This window comes from Bombina bombina, chromosome 5, assembly GCF_027579735.1.
Source record: "Bombina bombina isolate aBomBom1 chromosome 5, aBomBom1.pri, whole genome shotgun sequence".
Taxonomy (NCBI): domain Eukaryota; kingdom Metazoa; phylum Chordata; class Amphibia; order Anura; family Bombinatoridae; genus Bombina; species Bombina bombina.
In genome coordinates this window covers 112,712,862-112,732,164 of record NC_069503.1, presented here as the reverse complement: position 1 = coordinate 112,732,164, position 19,303 = coordinate 112,712,862, and the positions used below count along the sequence as shown (strand labels likewise).

Here is a 19,303-nt window from a genome sequence, read left to right as displayed (position 1 = left end):
GATTATTGACCTTATACACATTTTTTAATTTTTTAATGTATAACATGTTTTTATATCTATAGTCATGGATACATGCAGTAGATTGTAGTTTAATTGATGTTTTATAACATTTTGTCAAATCTGTTGATTTATTTTAATCTGTGATATTAAAATACCACTGTTTTTAACTTTCTAACATATTTTAATATCTATCTAAAGAGTAGACCTTGCCTATACTGTGGCGCTCCTTCAGATAATTATCTTGTTCATATCATACTTTGTGGGCAGCTAGGGGCCCATTCTGTTAAGGAGCTATAGGTCATTATCAGCGCTGTTGGATATCTGTATCTATCCAAAGCTTTTTGTAGAAAACAAACTTGTGCCAACGTGGTCATATCATACATTTACCTTTTCTGAATAAGTAACTAGTATTTTGAAGGGGTAAAATACTTTTGGTCACTCATTTCTGTGTGTATATATACAGAATGTGAGCCCCATCATAGGAGAGACATGTTCTCAGCCTGGCCCAACGCTATTTATGGCAAATAAACTGGTGCCAACCTTGCCACTTTATATATTTTACCTTTTCTAAGTAAGTAAATAGTATTTTAAAACAGTTAAAATCTTTTGGGCCACTGATTTCTGTGTGGTTATATAGGGCGTGAGCCTCTTTGTACAATCCAAGTGTTTTCAGACTGTCCCAAAGATTTATATGGCAAAGAAACCCTTTAAATAGCAGTAACTTATTTAGAAAAGGTAAAATATGTGATTTGACAAGGTCGGCACCAGTTTGTTTGTCATAAAAAGCGTTGGGCCAGGCTAAGAACATGTCTGTGCTATAAAGGGGCTCAATATTTATACTATTATCACTGTTATCACTCTTATCAAAAAAATGTTTTCTCAACGTGACTTTTCTTATGAATTTATTCAAGTCCAGCAATGTGTCAAATAAGTCAAAGTCATTAGAGGGAGCATAACTGGGTCCTTTGGATAGAACCCTATATTGTTCTTCTGTAAGAACTTTTCCTGATAAATTTATCACATTCTGCCCCTCTGACTTTTTCCGTTTTTTGATCCCTTATTAGCCCTGCTGGGGTATCTTGGTACTTCATCTTTAAGATTTTGTTCTGTTGATTTTTTCTTGTCTCCTGAGTCAGATGTGCTTCCTCTTGTCACTAGCTCCAATAAAGGTCTTCTGGTGGGATGATCTTTAGATCTTGCACCTTGTTCTTTTCTTTGTTTATACTACTTTCTGTAGATTCCACCTCTGATTCTCTTAAGGTCTCAACCCCCTATTTTGTCTTACGACTTGCCGTATAACCTTATATCTATAAAATAAACAGACCAGACACATGGTTGGGAGAAAAACAAAGACCAGTCATGGTCACGTTTATTAACATAAACGATTAACTCGTGCCTGTGATGATATTTATTACCATTGCAGGCACTCAAATAAATTAACTTTCCAAACTTGGCAAAAAGTTTGTTACAACAATACGTTGGCGTCATCTAACCCTAACCTAACCCCTACCAGCAGCTGGTCAAGGCCCCTTTCGGTGTTTGCAGCGTGACACCCGGCTGTTCAAAAGAGAGCTGTGATATTTAGAGATTTTCAGCCTGCATTCGCAAGGGAGGGGACCCCCTAAGCCAGCGCCTAGGCGGGCGTAACCCCTCCCCTTTTTTAGACCGTCACTCTTCTCCTTCTGTGCCCGCTCCCCAGGACCTTGACCACCCACCACAAGAGACAGGCATCCTCTTGCCGCCAACCAACAAGCCAACAGGCACATCTTATACCAAAACCCCTAATAACTAACAGAAAATGAATTACCACTTTTTTTTTATTTTTATATAACTAACAATAGGGCACTCCTGATGTCTTTTAGGAAGATAGCCAACCCAACATCCGTCAGGTGGACACCATCAGGGCGAAACAAATCCTTCCTGTCGGCCGTTATGACCTCATGTCTGACCACAAAGCCACCCAAGGCTGTGACCGTCCTTCCCATCTCCCGATTAACCTTTTTCCTTACATTGTAAGCAGCCTTCTGGGTCACAATATACCTCCAATGCAGCCATGCGACCACATTGGACCAACCCAACTTAACATTTTTAAGCCATGTGTGAACCCACTTTAAGTCTGCTACCATCCTTTTAATTAAATCCAACTCAGGGACTGACCCCAAGTCATTTCCCCCGAGGTGCAGCACTATCACGTTAGGCTGCCCCCACCTCCTGTGCGCCTCCTGCAATAATACTGGCAAATCTGCCCACGTAAGGCCCCTGCGCCCTAACCATCGGAAGTTCGCCCTGGAGGTTGCGAATCCAAGTTGCTGCCCTTCCACTGAACGCAGCGCCCTGATCGACGCCCAATGGATGTACGAATGTCCTACAATCCATAATCGAACAGGAGGGGAATTTCCACCTCGCACACCTGGCAAAACAGAGCAAACCACATTACCTGTCATGCCCTTGTCCCCAGCTATCAATATCACCACTGACCCCTAAACCCACTCTAGCGCTACCCTGGCACCCGACCCCCCAAGGTTACTTGCCCTACGCGCATCCTTGTTAAGTGGGTCTAATGTACCCTTTGTACCGGGTTGACTTCCATCTACCCATCCGTTTAATCTCCGCTGATGAAGTACCAGCCGCCGCTGCACTGGTAGCTGCCCCAATTCTAAAGGAGTGGGGCGCTATCTTTTTTGGATCTAGCCCCGCCTTTTCCGCTGTTTTAGCGAGTACCCTGCGGAACTGGAACAATGACAACACGCTGCCATCCTTATGCACTAGAAACTGCCTATTGCTATGCGTTCTTACCTTTCCGAACTCCTCAACACACCGGACCGGGCAACACTCCGCGAATTCATGTTTCGCGAGAGGCAGCCAAGCCCCCTTTCCCTCCTGGTCCGTTCTGGACCTTGGCACAAACAAAAGCAGTCCCTCGTCTGAGAAACTCACATGCTCCGCTAGGATGCCCCCTGTTCCCTTATGTTTTGATGAGGCAACTAACTCTCCAACCCGCAGCACTCCAGCAAATGCCAAAGCAAATGCAGCTTTGAATAGGAGCTTTTCATACTCCGATGTACAAATCGATTGCAATTCCCCGCCAATTGCCTTAATCGACCTGTCATTATAGGCTCCCTCCGATCCTTCGGACGGGGGGAAACTCTACCCCAGCCTTTCAGCACCTGCCTGACCAAAAATGACCTGGAGTGGTCGACATACCCCAATGCCTTGTTAAAAAATGCCAGCGCCGCCAACCTGCCTCCAGCTCCCATTCTACTAGTCCCTCCTAGTCTCAGCTGTGCCAACCATTCCAATACCTGGACCCTGGAAGCATCCTCTACCCACACTCCCATGTGTTGGCAGAATGCCTCCCATTTGCTCCAGTGACTCACGTACGTAGCCCAAGTCTTTGGTGCCAGCGATGACCTGATTAAGGGGAGGATGCCTTCCCAACCTGGAACAGCTGCCAAAGAAAAGACGGGCATATTAGACCCTCCTTCGCGGCCCTGGGCACTGCCTTCCTAAACTGCCCCCAGTTGAATCGAGAGAGTGCATCAGCGATCACTTTATGCACCCCCGGGACGTGTTTGGCCGTAAAAGTGATGTTGAGCTCCAAGCAGCGCAGCACCAGGTGCCTCAAGTAGCACACCACCCCTGGTGAGGATGCGGACAGTTTGTTAATGGCGTACACCACACTCAAATTGTCCGAACAGAACACCACTGATCTATTTGCCAGTCGCCTTCCCCAAATTTCCACTGCTACGACTATGGGGAACAGCTCCAGCAAAGTCAGGCCCCGCACTCCATTCGCCATCCAGGTATGCCCCATACCCGAATCCGCCGGCTGCATCAGTGAACAGGTGCAACACCTGATTGGAAACTGTCGGGTGTCTCCAAAGACAAACCCTGTTAAAGTGTGACAGAAAGGTAGCCCACATGCTCAGATCCTCCCTCACTTCAGCCGAGATTCTGACCCACTTGTCAAACCCAGCTGGTCCCTTCAGCTGCCCTTCTAGGCGCCTGTTAAAGACCCTGCCCATTGGAATTGCCCTTCTGGCGAAATTCAGCAGACCTAAGAGGGATTGGACCTCCCTCCGGGTAACTTTATCTTGCCCCTGCATTGCCCCTTGTCATCCGGCAATCTGCATAGAGCCCTGACCATATCAATCTCTATACCCAAGAATGTTAGCCATGTACACGGGCCCTCCGTCTTGTCCGCGGCCAGTGGGACTCCGACTTATATCCCTCATAACATCCATGAGCTGTGCACACTCTGTGCAACACGCTCTCCCTACCAGCAGAAAGTCGTCCAGGTAGTGAGCCACTGACCCACCCCCCGACGCCTCCTGAACCACCCAGTGAAGGAATGAGCTGAAACACTCAAACAGAGAGCAGGACAGTGAACACCCCATGGGCAAACACCTGTCCACATAAAATGCCCCTTCGAACTTCATCCCCATGAGCCTAAAGGCGGATGGGTGCAATGGCAATAGCCTAAAAGCTGACTCTATGTCCAGCTTCGCCATCAAAGCCCCGGGGCCCATTGCCCGTACTAAAGCCAGTGCCTCATCGAAAGATTGATAATGCACTGTGCTAAGTTCTGGGTCAATGGCGTTGTTCACCGACGAACCTTTTGGGAATGACAGGTGATGTATCAACCTGAACTTTCCTGCCTCCTTTTTTGGAACGACTCCCAAAGTGGAGACCACAAGTTCCGTGATTGGAATATCCGCGAATGGGCTGGACACCCGGCCCAATGCAACCTCCTTTGCCAATTTGTCCCTAACCACCTGAGGGAACTCATAGGCTGTTTTCAGGTTCCTATGAACCCCCGACCCCGAAACCTTGCCCTGCACCGGTATCCTGAATCCCTCCCCCAACCCGGTCCTGAGCAGCTCCGCTACCTCCTGATCCAGGTAGTTCGCCAGCCATGGCATCATGGCTGACAGCTTAAGCGGTGTTGGGGCCCTTGACTCCAGCTCCCGGCTTAAGGGCCGGTCTGGCCTGTCCCTGCTCCTTTCATTTCCCACACTCCACTCCCAGGTGGGGTCCTCCACAGTACTTGCAGATGTGCCGAAAGGAACAGTTGCTCCCCCTGTCACACAATTTGTCCTGGAATTTCCAGCACTTTCTGCCCCGTCTGCCCTGCCTCTGCCCAGGTCGCCCCAGCGCCTGATGTGAAGGGGAGGGGAGAGGACCCTTCCAAGCCCAATTTGGACCACAGGTGCATGTCCTGTGTCCCAAAGTGTAGCAGGGGGTTACCAACCATTTTCCATCGGAAGGCCATGTCGTACTCATGCCATGTGCCCTCTTTAAACCTGACATGGATATCCTCAATTGTGTCCTGGTATTTGAAAGGGCCATCTATCCACATAGCAGGACACCAGGACCCTGAAGCATTTCAACCATTCTTCATAGGTCTCCGGCCTGTGCATCCTCTTAGGGCCCGACCCCTCCATGGCCCGCTCTTTGGCCCTGAACGCATCCAGCGAGAGCTCGAATATGTTAACGTAACGCCCTTCCTGTATCTTTTTAATAACCTTCGCTTTAAAGTGGCCATAAAGGGAGTGCACCAGGCAAGGGTACGTATCTCACTGCGCCGCAACTTTGCACGGAACTGGTGCCTCCAGGGGCATATTGGGCCCGGGGCCTGCCGTCCCCGCCTGCCCCTCTGTTTGCCCTGAAACCCCAGACCTCCTCCTCGCCTGATCTGCTGCCATCTTTTTTATGCATCTAAACATCCTACGCTGCCCTTTCCCAACTAGCCCTAGGTCCTCCCCACTCTCTGAACCTGAACCGCTAGATGAAGTGTCAGTGTCAGCGTGTGTAGTGTTTAGTACATGAAACTCACCACCTGCCGGTCTCTCTGCGTCCGCCGTCATCAGAGGTACTGGATCAGCCTCTCTCTGCTGCTCCCTGCTGGGCCCTGCTACCACCAGCGCACTAGAAGATCTCGCCACCGCAGCGGGCTCCGTCACCGCTCTCACCTGAGGAGACAAAACAACTTGGGGAGAAGTCTGGTTCACAGGAGGGGCCCCAACTGATGCCCCCGGCCTACCCCCCCTTGTTCCTCCCCTGTGCTCATCCCCAGTGCGCTTGCCACTGCCCTTATGATATTAGCCTCCTGACTGGGACCCCCCTGGGCGTTCTCACTGAACCCAGGAGGAGCCATCACACCAGCCTCACGCATCGCTGCTTGCACAGCCCTTTTGATCATATCTTCCATGCACACCCACTGATTATCATGCATACTGGCCTCCTGAGCCACACTTTGCCTGTACATGGTATCACCCTGCAAAGCACAATGCGCATTTCCATACACTGGGCCTTCACTCCTAGCACGTGTCATCCCCACATGTTCCCATTCTAAACCCCTCTGCTGCCTTCCATCATCCACAGCCTGCCTTTCATGCCTCCACTCCACATGCACTGCCAGCTCTCTCTGCACATGCGCACTAGTTCCGGGCCTACCAGCTCCATTCACAGCCGCACCCCAAGATGCCTCAGCAACCCTCGCCGCTTGTGCGTCTACCGCCACCCTTGGTGAGTAACCCTCCCTGCGGCCATTGGAGCCCCCCTGCGAACCGGAGCCTCCCAAAGTTACCTGGGCTGCTCCGGTTGCGTGGTCCATGCTCCTCACTCTGATCCCTCCTCCCAAGATGGCGGCCGCGATCCTCACTCGAAGAACGTGAGGGTGAAGTCTTGCGGGAACCGCCATCTGTGGAGGGAGGGCCCGCTGCGCACTCTTCAATTGATCCGGAGTTAGCGGCCTCCCCGCCAGGCCTCCCAGCAGCCACAACAACAGCTCCGGCCTGCTCCTGGCCGGATGGGACAACTACCGCCGCCAAGGATTGGGTCAGTGCCAGAACTGCTGCCATGGCAGCCGGTGGGAGGGCGGGAAACGGCTCCGGTGCTAGGCCTAGCACCCAATCAGGCCCCCCACATGTTCAGGCTTCCAACCCAAAGCAGGCCTTGCTTCAGGCGTCTGCCTCTGCTCCCCACTAGGCCCTGCTAAAGCTCCTGGGCCTCTGTTCACCCCCCCCTTGCCCCCCTGGTCCACACTGGCTTCCTGCCTACCCCTGGGGGAAGGAATCACTTGCGGCAATGCTGGGACAGGTGTACTGCACCTCTGGCTAGGGCCTGGGTCTACTCCTTTTCCCACACTAACTTGGACCTGCTGGCCAGGGCCAGGCCCCCCACCCCCAACCTTTTTTGGCCCCTTTCCTTTATTAAATCTCCTGTTTGGTGGGGGGTTTTGGGGTGTGGGGGGTACCGCATCATCTGACAGATCCTCCTCTCTCTGTGTTGCAGGTCCCTTCTTCCTGGCTGCAACCTCCACCACCTCCGGAAATTGTTTAGGAGGCACCGACTTCCTTCTAGATCTCTCCATCATCCAGGCTCAGTATCACAAGAAAACTTTCTCCTCGAAGCCTGGAACAGAAAGAGGCCGGATACACTGCTGCAGGACCCTATAAAGGTAAGCACAAACACCGCCTCCAACCCTGCAACATTGTAACAAAACACACTTTAGCATTCTCCAGACTTCAAGTTGGTAATCCTTTAATGTTGTTACAGGCCCACTAGAGGGCCTTCCACATTGACATCTGTTGTTAATTCTGTGTCATTAAAGGTAACTTTAATTCTGTGTCATTAAAGGTGCTTTCATTAAAGGTAACTTTTCTGTTTCCAGAATTCCTTCTTTTATTTCTAGTTTTCCTTCTTTTTCTTCCAATCGCCCCATTGCTATTGGTATTCCAACTATAAACTACATTCAGTTCATAATCCTTGCAATCTCGATGGTATTTACTAATTTTCCTTTCCATAATCTCTTTATCTAATTTTTCTAGTGTCTCATTGTACTGCTTGACATAAGCTTCATATTTTGTGTCTTCCTTATGTGTGTCCAATTCCTCTTGTAATGTGCTCAAATCTGCAAGCAATACTTCCATTTCTTTCCTCTTCTTATTTAGTAATTTATTCATCAGAATTAAGGAGCACTTGGTTAGGGTATTATTCCAATCTTCCATGAATTCCTTATCATCCCTTTCATTTGCTGGATATTTTTTCATCCTTAAGCCTCTTGGCACCTTGTTTTCATCAATGTATAGTTGTAGGAATTCAATCTCCCACCAAAGTCGTAATTCTTTTATGCAGTTTTTTTCCTTTTTTGAAAAAAGATTTCCTATATCACCCTGTGTGCTGTCTTGGGTTGTGGTGCCTTTAATTAGACTTTCCAATTTGGTGCGCCTTAGTGCAATAGTGTGTGACGGAGAAGCATCCAGGTAATTAACATTGCCATTAACCAGCCACAAAAAGTGCATTTGCTTCCTCCCGTGAAGTGTGGGACAGATACCGCTTGGTCCGGTAAGTGAGAGAGTTGCCTGAGCCAGAGCCATATCTAGATGAACAGCCGCACAGCTAACCAGCCACACGGAGCACATCTACTCCCTCCCGCAGATTGTGGGACCGACATTGTTTGATCCGGTGAGTAGGAGAGTCGCTTGTATCAGAGAAACCTCCAGGTAAACAGCTGCAAAGCTAAGAATTTCATAAGAAATTGTATCTGCACTAAGTATAATCTGTTTGATGGTTTTCAAAGTCTAAAGGTCTAGTAAAACAGTAAAAGATAAGCTTATAGAGGTGGTCATTTCTTTACAATGTAAATGCATGGTCTTATATACAGTTGAAACAATGAAAGGACCCTCACATTACTGAGCTTAACTAAAACCTAAACAAAAAGTTGTTTTCAACATTGTGGACAGGGGTTAAATGAGCTATGGATATAAACAACCACTGCCATAATTTGCACTAATGAGATTTGTTTGTGTGAATGCTGTTGAAATATTTTTGAAACTGTATATATCCACACAAAAATGAGTGGCCCACAGGATTTTAACCCTTTTAAAATACCACTTATTCATAAAAAGGTAAAATATATGAAGTGGCAAGGTTGTCACCAATTTGTTTGCAATAAAGAGCGTTGGTTGGGCCAGGCTAAAAACATGCTTATCCTATGAAGGGCTTCACGCCGTGTATGTATCCACACAAAAATTAGTGGCCCAAAGGATTTTAACCCTTTTCAAATACCTGTTACTTATTCAGAAAAGGTAAAATGTATGAATTGGCAAAGATGGCACCAGATTGTTTGCCTTAAAAAGCATTGGGTCAGGCTTAAAATACGTCTATTCTATAAATGGTGTTAAAGCCCTGTATATAGCTACACAGAAATGAGTGACCCAAATAATTTTAAACCTTTAAAAATACCAATGACTTATTCAGAAAAGGTAAAATATATGAAGTGACAAGGTTGGCAACAATTTGTTTGCAATAAAGAGTGCTGGGCTAGGCTGATATAACATGTCTGTCCTATGATGGGTTCACGCATTGTTTATATATATACACACATAAATGAGTGGCCCAAAGGATTTTATCCTTTTTAAATACCAATGACTTATTTAGAAAAGGTAAAATATATAAAGTGGCAAGGTTGGCACCAATTTGTTTGCCATAAAGAGCGTTGGACAAGGCTGATAATGTCTGTCCCATGAAGAGGCTCACGCATAAATGAGTGGCGTAAAGGATTTTAACCCTTTTATAATATTAGTTACTTATTAGAAACAATAAAAATTATGCCCTGTTTGCCATCTGATTATTGCAATATGTTTTTTTTTTTTTTTTAATAAAATGATACAGAATGTGAGCCCCATCATAGGAGAGACATGTTCTCAGCCTGGTCCAATGCTATTTATGGCAAATAAACTGGTGCCAACCTTGCCACTTTATATATTTTACCTTTTCTAAGTAAGTTAATAATATTTTAAAACGGTTAAAATCCTTTGGGCCACTGATTTCTGTGTGCTTATATAGGGCGTGAGCCTCTTTGTACAATCCAAGTGTTTTCAGACTGTCCCAAAGATTTATATGGCAAAGAAACCCTTTAAATAGCAGTAACTTATTTAGAAAAGGTAAAATATGTGATTTGACAAGGTCGGCACTGTAATGAATATATCATAATGGTTTGTTCCAGTTGTTGCTGTTTATATTTGTTGCAGTTCATATATTCTAACACTAGGGACAAGTATGAGGTATAACAGTGAAATGGGTGTGTTATCTTCAGTTAATAAAAAAGTTCTTGAAGTTGAACAATGGTGCCTTCATGAGTTCTGTGCATTCTATAACAGGAGATCTTTACATGGTGTCAGAAGTAAATAGATTTATTTAAGTTTGATTATCATGGCTGCAAGTAGACAGCAAGTGCCTCCTATGGACTTGATAAAGGCAATGTATGTGAGCACTGGACAAGATGGTGAGAGCTCATGGAATTATTATTTGCTGACCCTGATGCTGACAAGTGGACACAGGAGCAGAAGGCTGCACAGTTTCTCATTTGCATTGGAGAGAAAGGCAGAGATATCTGCAGATCATGGAGTGCAAGTGGAGCTATATCTGCTGAAGGTAAAAAGGTTCTCAATGTGTTATTTGAGGCATACTGTAATCCTAAGAAAAACATAACTGTACAGAGAAAAGTATTTTATGAAAGACATCAGGGTAAATAAGAATCTATGGGTCACACAGCTACATCTCATAGCTAAAGACTGTGCCTTTCAGGACTGTGATGATATGATAAAAGATAGAATTGTAATGGGATCAAATTCTAGAGAAGTACAGGAAAAATTACTGCTAGAAGAGGATCTAACAATAAACTCTGCAATAAAAATAGCTAGAGCATACAGGGAGTGCAGAATTATTAGGCAAGTTGTATTTTTGAGGATTAATTTTATTATTGAACAACAACCATGTTCTCAATGAACCCAAAAAACTCATTAATATCAAAGCTGAATAGTTTTGGAAGTAGTTTTTAGTTTGTTTTTAGTTATAGCTATTTTAGGGGGATATCTGTGTGTGCAGGTGACTATTACTGTGCATAATTATTAGGCAACTTAACAAAAAACAAATATATACCCATTTCAATTATTTATTTTTACCAGTGAAACCAATATAACATCTCAACATTCACAAATATACATTTATGACATTCAAAAACAAATCAGTGACCAATATAGCCACCTTTCTTTGCAAGGACACTCAAAAGCCTGCCATCCATGGATTCTGTCAGTGTTTTGATCTGTTCACCATCAACATTGCGTGCAGCAGCAACCACAGCCTCCCAGACACTGTTCAGAGAGGTGTACTGTTTTCCCTCCTTGTAAATCTCACATTTGATGATGGACCACAGGTTCTCAATGGGGTCCAGATCAGGTGAACAAGGAGGCCATGTCATTAGATTTTCTTCTTTTATACCCTTTCTTGCCAGCCACGCTGTGGAGTACTTGGATGTGTGTGATGGAGCATTGTCCTGCATGAAAATCATGTTTTTCTTGAAGGATGCAGACTTCTTCCTGTACCACTGCTTGAAGAAGGTGTCTTCCAGAAACTGGCAGTAGGACTGGGAGTTGAGCTTGACTCCATCCTCAACCCGAAAAGGCCCCACAAGCTCATCTTTGATGATACCAGCCCAAACCAGTACTCCACCTCCACCTTGCTGTCGTCTGAGTCGGACTGGAGCTCTCTGCCCTTTACCAATCCAGCCACGGGCCCATCCATCTGGCCCATCAAGACTCACTCTCATTTCATCAGTCCATAAAACCTTAGAAAAATCAGTCTTGAGATATTTCTTGGCCCAGTCTTGACGTTTCAGCTTGTGTGTCTTGTTCAGTGGTGGTCGTCTTTCAGCCTTTCTTACCTTGGCCATGTCTCTGAGTATTGCACACCTTGTGCTTTTGGGCACTCCAGTGATGTTGCAGCTCTGAAATATGGCCAAACTGGTGGCAAGTGGCATCTTGGCAGCTGCACGCTTGACTTTTCTCAGTTCATGGGCAGTTATTTTGCGCCTTGGTTTTTCCACACGCTTCTTGCGACCCTGTTGACTATTTTGAATGAAACGCTTGATAGTTCGATGATCACGCTTCAGAAGCTTTGCAATTTTAAGAGTGCTGCATCCCTCTGCAAGATATCTCACTATTTTTTACTTTTCTGAGCCTGTCAAGTCCTTCTTTTGACCCATTTTGCCAAAGGAAAGGAAGTTGCCTAATAATTATGCACACCCGATATAGGGTGTTTATGTCATTAGACCACACCCCTTCTCATTACAGAGATGCACATCACCTAATATGCTTAATTGGTAGTAGGCTTTCGAGCCTATACAGCTTGGAGTAAGACAACATGCATAAAGAGGATGATGTGGTCAAAATACTAATTTGCCTAATAATTCTGCACTCCCTGTATGAAACATCCAGAGCTCACATGCAGTTAATTCATAGTGACACAGAAGTCTTACACATGGTGCAAAGGAAATGTGAAAGTAATCTGATTCATAGCAGAAAAGCAAATAACCTGCAGGATTGTGCAGAGCAAACTCTTTACAGAAGCTGTACTAAATGTGGTACAAAACACACTAAGAATACACAGTGTCCAGCACAGGTAAAAATATGCTACAAATGTCAGAAAAACAACCATTTTGCCAGGGTGTGCAGAAACAACACTATAAAGTATAGGAAGTCAGTGAATCAAGTGGAGCAAGATGAAAATGAAACTGATAGTGACATTGATCAAAGTACAATATTTCTAGCTATGGTGGATAAAACAAATGTAGAACAAGATGAAGTATATGTTGAGATTCTTGTGAGCACACTAAACATACCAATTAAATTCAAGATTGATACAGGTACACAAGTAAATTGCATTCCTGCTAGCACATATTATGAAAAACTGGCAAACATATGTGAGCTTGAAAAGTCTGGTCTGTCAAAACTTGTTGGTTATGGAGGACACCGGCTACATGTACTGGGAAAGTGCTCATATCAATGCATGTTATAAAACAAAAAACTTAATTTGGAATTTTATGTTATAGACACCCCAGCAAAGCCTGTTTTAGGGTTAAGTGCCTGCAAACAGCTAAATCTTTTAAAAATAATCATGACTGTTGATCAGTATAACAAAGGTTTATCTAAGCAACAAGTTGAGGAACTATTTTCAGATGTGTTTCAAGGGCTAGGTTGTTTGCCTGGTGAATGCAGCAGTAAACTAAAACCAGATGCACATCCAGTAATTCATTCACCAAGAAGGATTCCAATTGCCATAAAAGACAAACTCAAAGAGGAACTGGATCGCATGGTAAATTTAGGAGTGCTGAAAAAAGTAGATGAGCCCACTGAGTGGGTGAGTTCAATGGTTGCAGTAGAAAAGAAAAACTCAGGTGCTTTAAGAATATGCATTGATCCAAGAGATTTAAACAGAGAAATCATGCGAGAACACTACAGTTTACCAACTCTAGATGACATCACACACAAGTTAGCACATGCAAAATTCTTCAGTGTATTAGATGCTCAGTCAGGCTATTGGCAGCTCAAATTAGATGAACAGAGCAGCAGGCTCACCACTTTTAATTCACCATTTGGAAGATGGCGCTTTACCAGAGTTCCCTTTGGTATTGCCTCAGCACAAGAAATATTTCAGAAAAAAGCACATGAAACCATTGAAGGCCTTCATGGTGTAGATGTAATCATAGATGATCTTCTGGTATATGGATCTACACGGAAAGAACATGATCAAAATCTGTGTGCACTATTGGAACGGTGTCGAGAGAGAAACATGAAGTTAAGCCCAGGTAAAATGCAAATCGGTGTTACCCAAGTTAAATATTTTGGTCATATTCTGTCACAGGATGGGCTAAAAGCAGACCCAGAGAAAATAGCGGCAATACAACATCTGGATCCTCCTACCTCTAAGAAGGAATTAGAAACCATTCTGGGTATGTTTAATTATCTGTCAAGGTTTGTTCCTGGACTAGCAGAAGCTATAGCTCCACTAAGAGAACTACTCCAAAAGGATGCACTATGGAGCTGGAATGACTCAATAAATAATGTTTTTGAAGATGTCAAAGGTCTTATTGTGCGTTCATCGGAAACTGGATTACAATATTTTGACCCCAAGAAGGAGATAACAATACAGGTTGATGCCTCTCAGTTCGGTTTAGGAGCAGTCCTAATGCAGGAAGGCAGGCCTGTTGCATATGCTTCCAGATCAATGACTCCTACGCAACGCAACTATGCCCAAATAGAGAAAGAAATGTTGGCCATTGTAATTGGTTGTGAAAAGTTTCAGCAATACATCTATGGGCAGAAAGTCACAGTTGAGACTGATCATAAACCACTTATGAGCATCATGGAAAAACCACTTGTGTCCGCTCCACCAAGGCTGCAAAGAATGATCCTAAGAATACAAAAATATGATATGCATGTAGTATATGTACCTGGCAATAGAATTTCAGTAGCTGATATGCTTTCAAGGACATTTAAGCCTGGAAAAGATGAAAGAGAGGAAAGGGACTTGGAAGAGCATGTGCACTCCGTACTTTCAAAATTACCTGCTACTGATGAGAAACTTAAAGAAATACAGCTAGCAACAGAAAGGGATGCAACTATGGCCAATTTGGTTACAATAATAAGGCAAGGATGGCCAAACTCGAAAGCCAAAGTGAATGTTGACTTAAAACCTTACTGGAATGTAAGAAAAGAACTGTCAATAATTGATGGGATTGTTTTTAAAGGGGAGAGAATTGTGGTTCCCTCAGGAAAGAAATAATAAGAAAACTTCATATAGGGCATTTTGGAATAGCCTTGTGTAAAAGACGTGCTAGGGATCTCTTATATTCGCCTGGAATGAATTCACAGATTGAAGACATGGTCAATAATTGTGCAACATGTCAAGAAAATCAAAGAGCAAACCAAAAGGAGCCAATGGTAACAAGAGTACAGCCAGAGAGAGCTTGGCAAAGAATTGCATCAGACCTTGTTACAAACTGCTGTTTGTAACTGGCCCTTTAAATGAAAAATTGCCCTGCTTCCCTGGATTTTGGAGAAGCCTATTTGCCAGCCTCCTTCCACATGACTATGGCCCCTGGAAGATTGTGCCCCTGAGGACATATTGACTTTTGTTGGGTGTGTGTGGCCCTTTAAGAACCATCTGGGGACATATTGTGACTTTGATGAACAATGCCCCTTTAAGACTATGTCCCCAGACCTGTGAAATGACTTGTCCCTGGCTTTCTCCCACTTGGTTCAGTTTCATTGTGTGCCATTAAGAGTTAATTTTGTTCAATTCTAAATACAAGTTTGCTGGGATCAGCTCTAATTAGGTTTAGTGATCAACTTTCCCATTGTCTAATCAGACTAGTATTGATAAGGTGGACTGCATTGTTTTATTGTGTGTAATGTTATCTGTTGAAGTAAATGTTGTGGCCTGTCAAAGGGAGTGTCTCTCTATCTAATATCAAATGTGTGATGGGGGATTTTATGCCTCCCCCTGAGAGTGTCCTGTTTGCATGTAACCTCAATAAAAAGGAGGCTGTGTGCTCCAGCACATCAGACCTATGTTGACCCTCTAACTTGAAGCTTTGACTCATGTTTGTAGGATACAGCTTATAATCACTACAGGGATTGCTATGCTCTTCATACTCCCTTAGCTACAGGGATTGCTACAGAAGGAAGAGGTTCGCCTACTGGAGCCTGGTCATAGGTCCAGGGCGCAGAGCAGACGGCGAGATACCAGCCCAGCAGCGGTGGTTCATAGAGTCTGCATTACTTATGGTGGCTACGCAGCAGTTATAGTGTCCACGGTGCTGCTGCTCCTTTGGTGAGTGCTAGGAGCATCCTTTTCTACGGTCCAACTTCCAGCCAGCCTGGAGGCAACCGTAACATTTGGCGGCAGCGGTGGGATTGGCGTCCTAGCGCAAGGAGCAGCACCACAACAGCACTGGTATCGTAGGAGAGTAATTGAGGGCAACGCTAGCCACTGCGCAGCGTCCCTACCTACAGCAGCATGGAGCTGACAAGATACTGGTCAGAACCATGTGAAGAGCACCTCAACCGGATCCGTCGCTATGAGGGCGCGGATTTCGTTCCAGAGGTAAAGAGGCGGCTAGTCCGATATGGTCCAGACCCTGCGCAGGAGGTAGTCAGTCGCATCATCCGGGAATTGGATACGGAGAACAAAGCGGCACGAGCCTTTGAGCGCCAACTGTGGAGTTTGAGGGTATGGACACCTGGTCTCTCTCCCCAGCCGCAGCACGTTCCACAGGGAGAGGGGAGCAGCGACCTCCCTCCCCAGCGGCAGTATACTGTGCAGAGGGAAGAGACAACCGGTCTCCTTCCCCAACCCCAACCAGAGATACCAGAGGCAGCAGGCCTCATAGACTGGTCCTGGGAGGACCCCCAGCAGGCAGGTGGAGATGGGACCGCAGTCTCTCTACCGGCCCTACAGGGATGCTGGGCAGGCGGCCCAGATCCCCAGCGACAGACCCAGCTACAGGGAGGGGAGAGCATCGACCTCCCTCCCCAGCCAGAGTGTGCCTTCCAGGGAGAGGAGACAACCGGTCTCTCTCCCCAGCCGCAGCATGTTCCACAGGAAGCGGAGAGCATCGACCTCCCTTCCCAACGGCCGCCGGAGTATCAGGAGGAGGAGGTAAGCCAATCTCCCCCTCCCCAGCTAACTCCTAACTTGGGCCCAGGGTTAACAGTGGAGATGTTCGCCCCCACTGACCCCCACGTTCCCTTTGCCACCGGGCAGGACTATGCCCCAATGCCCCCAGCAGAAGAGCTGGCATTAGGACAGAGCGCTGCTGGCCTCTGCCCTACAGACCCCCTTGTTACAGAACTGACCTGCAAACCCCTCACCCCAGCAGAAGCGCTGGCACCAGGGCAGAGTGCCGCTGGCCTCTGCCCCCCAAGTACCATCAGCTATTTGCCCAGCTGCGCCAGGAAGGCCGAGGATGCTGCACTTTCATCCTGCAACCTGGAACTTACAGGCCAGTACTACGTATTGTGGGGGGGCTACTTTGCTGCTAGCGATTATTTGTGGGTGGGTTGCGAGACTAACTTGGGCACTGACCGGCAGAAGGTCAGGTGCCTGGTTAGTCTCCCTCCAAAAGGGGAGATATGTTACAAACTGCTGTTTGTAACTGGCCCTTTAAATGAAAAATTGCCCTGCTTCCCTGGATTTTGGAGAAGCCTATTTGCCAGCCTCCTTCCACATGACTATGGCCCCTGGAAGATTGTGCCCCTGAGGACATATTGACTTTTGTTGGGTGTGTGTGGCCCTTTAAGAACCATCTGGGGACATATTGTGACTTTGATGAACAATGCCCCTTTAAGACTATGTCCCCAGACCTGTGAAATGACTTGTCCCTGGCTTTCTCCCACTTGGTTCAGTTTCATTGTGTGCCATTAAGAGTTAATTTTGTTCAATTCTAAATACAAGTTTGCTGGGATCAGCTCTAATTAGGTTTAGTGATCAACTTTCCCATTGTCTAATCAGACTAGTATTGATAAGGTGGACTGCATTGTTTTATTGTGTGTAATGTTATCTGTTGAAGTAAATGTTGTGGCCTGTCAAAGGGAGTGTCTCTCTATCTAATATCAAATGTGTGATGGGGGATTTTATGCCTCCCCCTGAGAGTGTCCTGTTTGCATGTAACCTCAATAAAAAGGAGGCTGTGTGCTCCAGCACATCAGACCTATGTTGACCCTCTAACTTGAAGCTTTGACTCATGTTTGTAGGATACAGCTTATAATCACTACAGGGATTGCTATGCTCTTCATACTCCCTTAGCTACAGGGATTGCTACAGAAGGAAGAGGTTCGCCTACTGGAGCCTGGTCATAGGTCCAGGGCGCAGAGCAGACGGCGAGATACCAGCCCAGCAGCGGTGGTTCATAGAGTCTGCATTACTTATGGTGGCTACGCAGCAGTTATAGTGTCCACGGTGCTGCTGCTCCTTTGGTGAGCGCTAGGAGCATCCTTTTCTACGGTCCAACTTCCAGCCAGCCTGGAGGCAACCGTAACAGACCTATTTACATGGAACCATAACAACTATATTATAATGGTAGACTACTACAGTCGTTACTTTGAAATAGTTCAACTAAGAGACACTAAGTCTAGTGCAGTGATAAATGTCATTAAATCTGTCTTGGCAAGACATGGCATATGTGATGAGTTAATATCAGATAATGGTCCTCAGTACTCCTCAATGGAATTCGCAAACTTTGCAAAAGAATGGGGTTTCAAACACACATTGTCCAGCCCACATTACCCACAGTCAAATGGCTTAGCTGAAAAATATGTACAAATTGCAAAGAACATTTTGGAAAAAGCAGCCCAAACTAATCAAGATCCATACCTGTGTATTCTAAACTACCGTAACACCCCAATAGATGGAATTGCATCACCTTCACAATTACTAATGAGTAGACGTTTGAAATCAGTTTTGCCTTCAACACCTACACAACTTGCCTCCAAAGTACAGAATCCTGAAATGGTTAAACAGCGAGTGGAAACATTAAAAAACAGACAGAAACAGTACTATGATCGTGGGTCTAAATTTCTAAAACCTTGTGAGCTTGGCGATAGGGTAAGGATGCAAAATTTAGAAGGAAGGTGGAAACCTGCAGTGGTAACCAAAGTAACAAGTGCACCACACTCATACATTGTCCGCACTGAGAATGGCAAAGATTACCGGCGCAACAGAGTACATCTGCGTCATAACAGAGGTACAAATACAGGAGTTACAAATATTCCAGATGCAGTGCTTCATGGACCATCAAGGATGTTACATAGTGATATAAATGAGACTCTAAGCTCAACTGATGCTTCACATGTGGACATACAGGAGGGACAATTACTGAGTACAACACCAACCGCAGAACTCTCTGATCGCAGCTCCAATGTGATTCTTCCTAGCACAACAGAAACAGCACAAGTTGAGCAACCCAGTAGATTCTCAAGATATGGACGGAGAATCAAGCCAAAGTATTTGGAAGATTATGACACTACATAACTGTGTGCTTTGTTTGTTTGTTTGTTTTTGTGCTTGTGTTTTTTTTTTTTGTTTTTTTTTTTAATGTATATTCCTTTATATCTAATATATATTGTTTTATTTTTTTTTATTTTTAAGAAGGGAGATGTAATGAATATATCATAATGGTTTGTTCCAGTTGTTGCTGTTTATATTTGTTGCAGTTCATATATTCTAACACTAGGGACAAGCATGAGGTATAACAGTGAAATGGGTGTTTTATCTTCAGTTAATAAAAAGTTCTTGAAGTTGAACAATGGTGCCTTAATGAGTTCTGTGCATTCTATAACAGGAGATCTTTACAGGCACCTGTTTGTTTGTCATAAAAAGCATTGGGCCAGGCTAAGAACATGTCTGTGCTTTAAAGGGGCTCATAAATAAAAAATAATGCTAGATATCTTTATTTTGC

The 19,303-nt window shown here is 45.2% G+C and overlaps 1 protein-coding gene across 3 annotated transcripts in view; it reads right to left on the bottom strand.

The window, feature by feature from the left end:
• The window catches only part of LOC128660028 (oocyte zinc finger protein XlCOF6), a 227,493-nt gene that overhangs the window by 75,097 nt on the left and 133,093 nt on the right, over window positions 1-19,303 (bottom strand). The window contains exon 2 of one of the 3 annotated variants that reach the window (XM_053713629.1): window positions 5,837-5,972. The exons of 1 other annotated variant lie outside the window; for it this stretch is intronic. The gene's annotated coding sequence lies outside the window, so the exon portion shown is untranslated. Of the gene's footprint in view, window positions 1-5,836; window positions 9,759-19,303 lie in introns of those variants that run through there. One more of the 3 variants, XM_053713628.1, reaches the window with a different exon arrangement.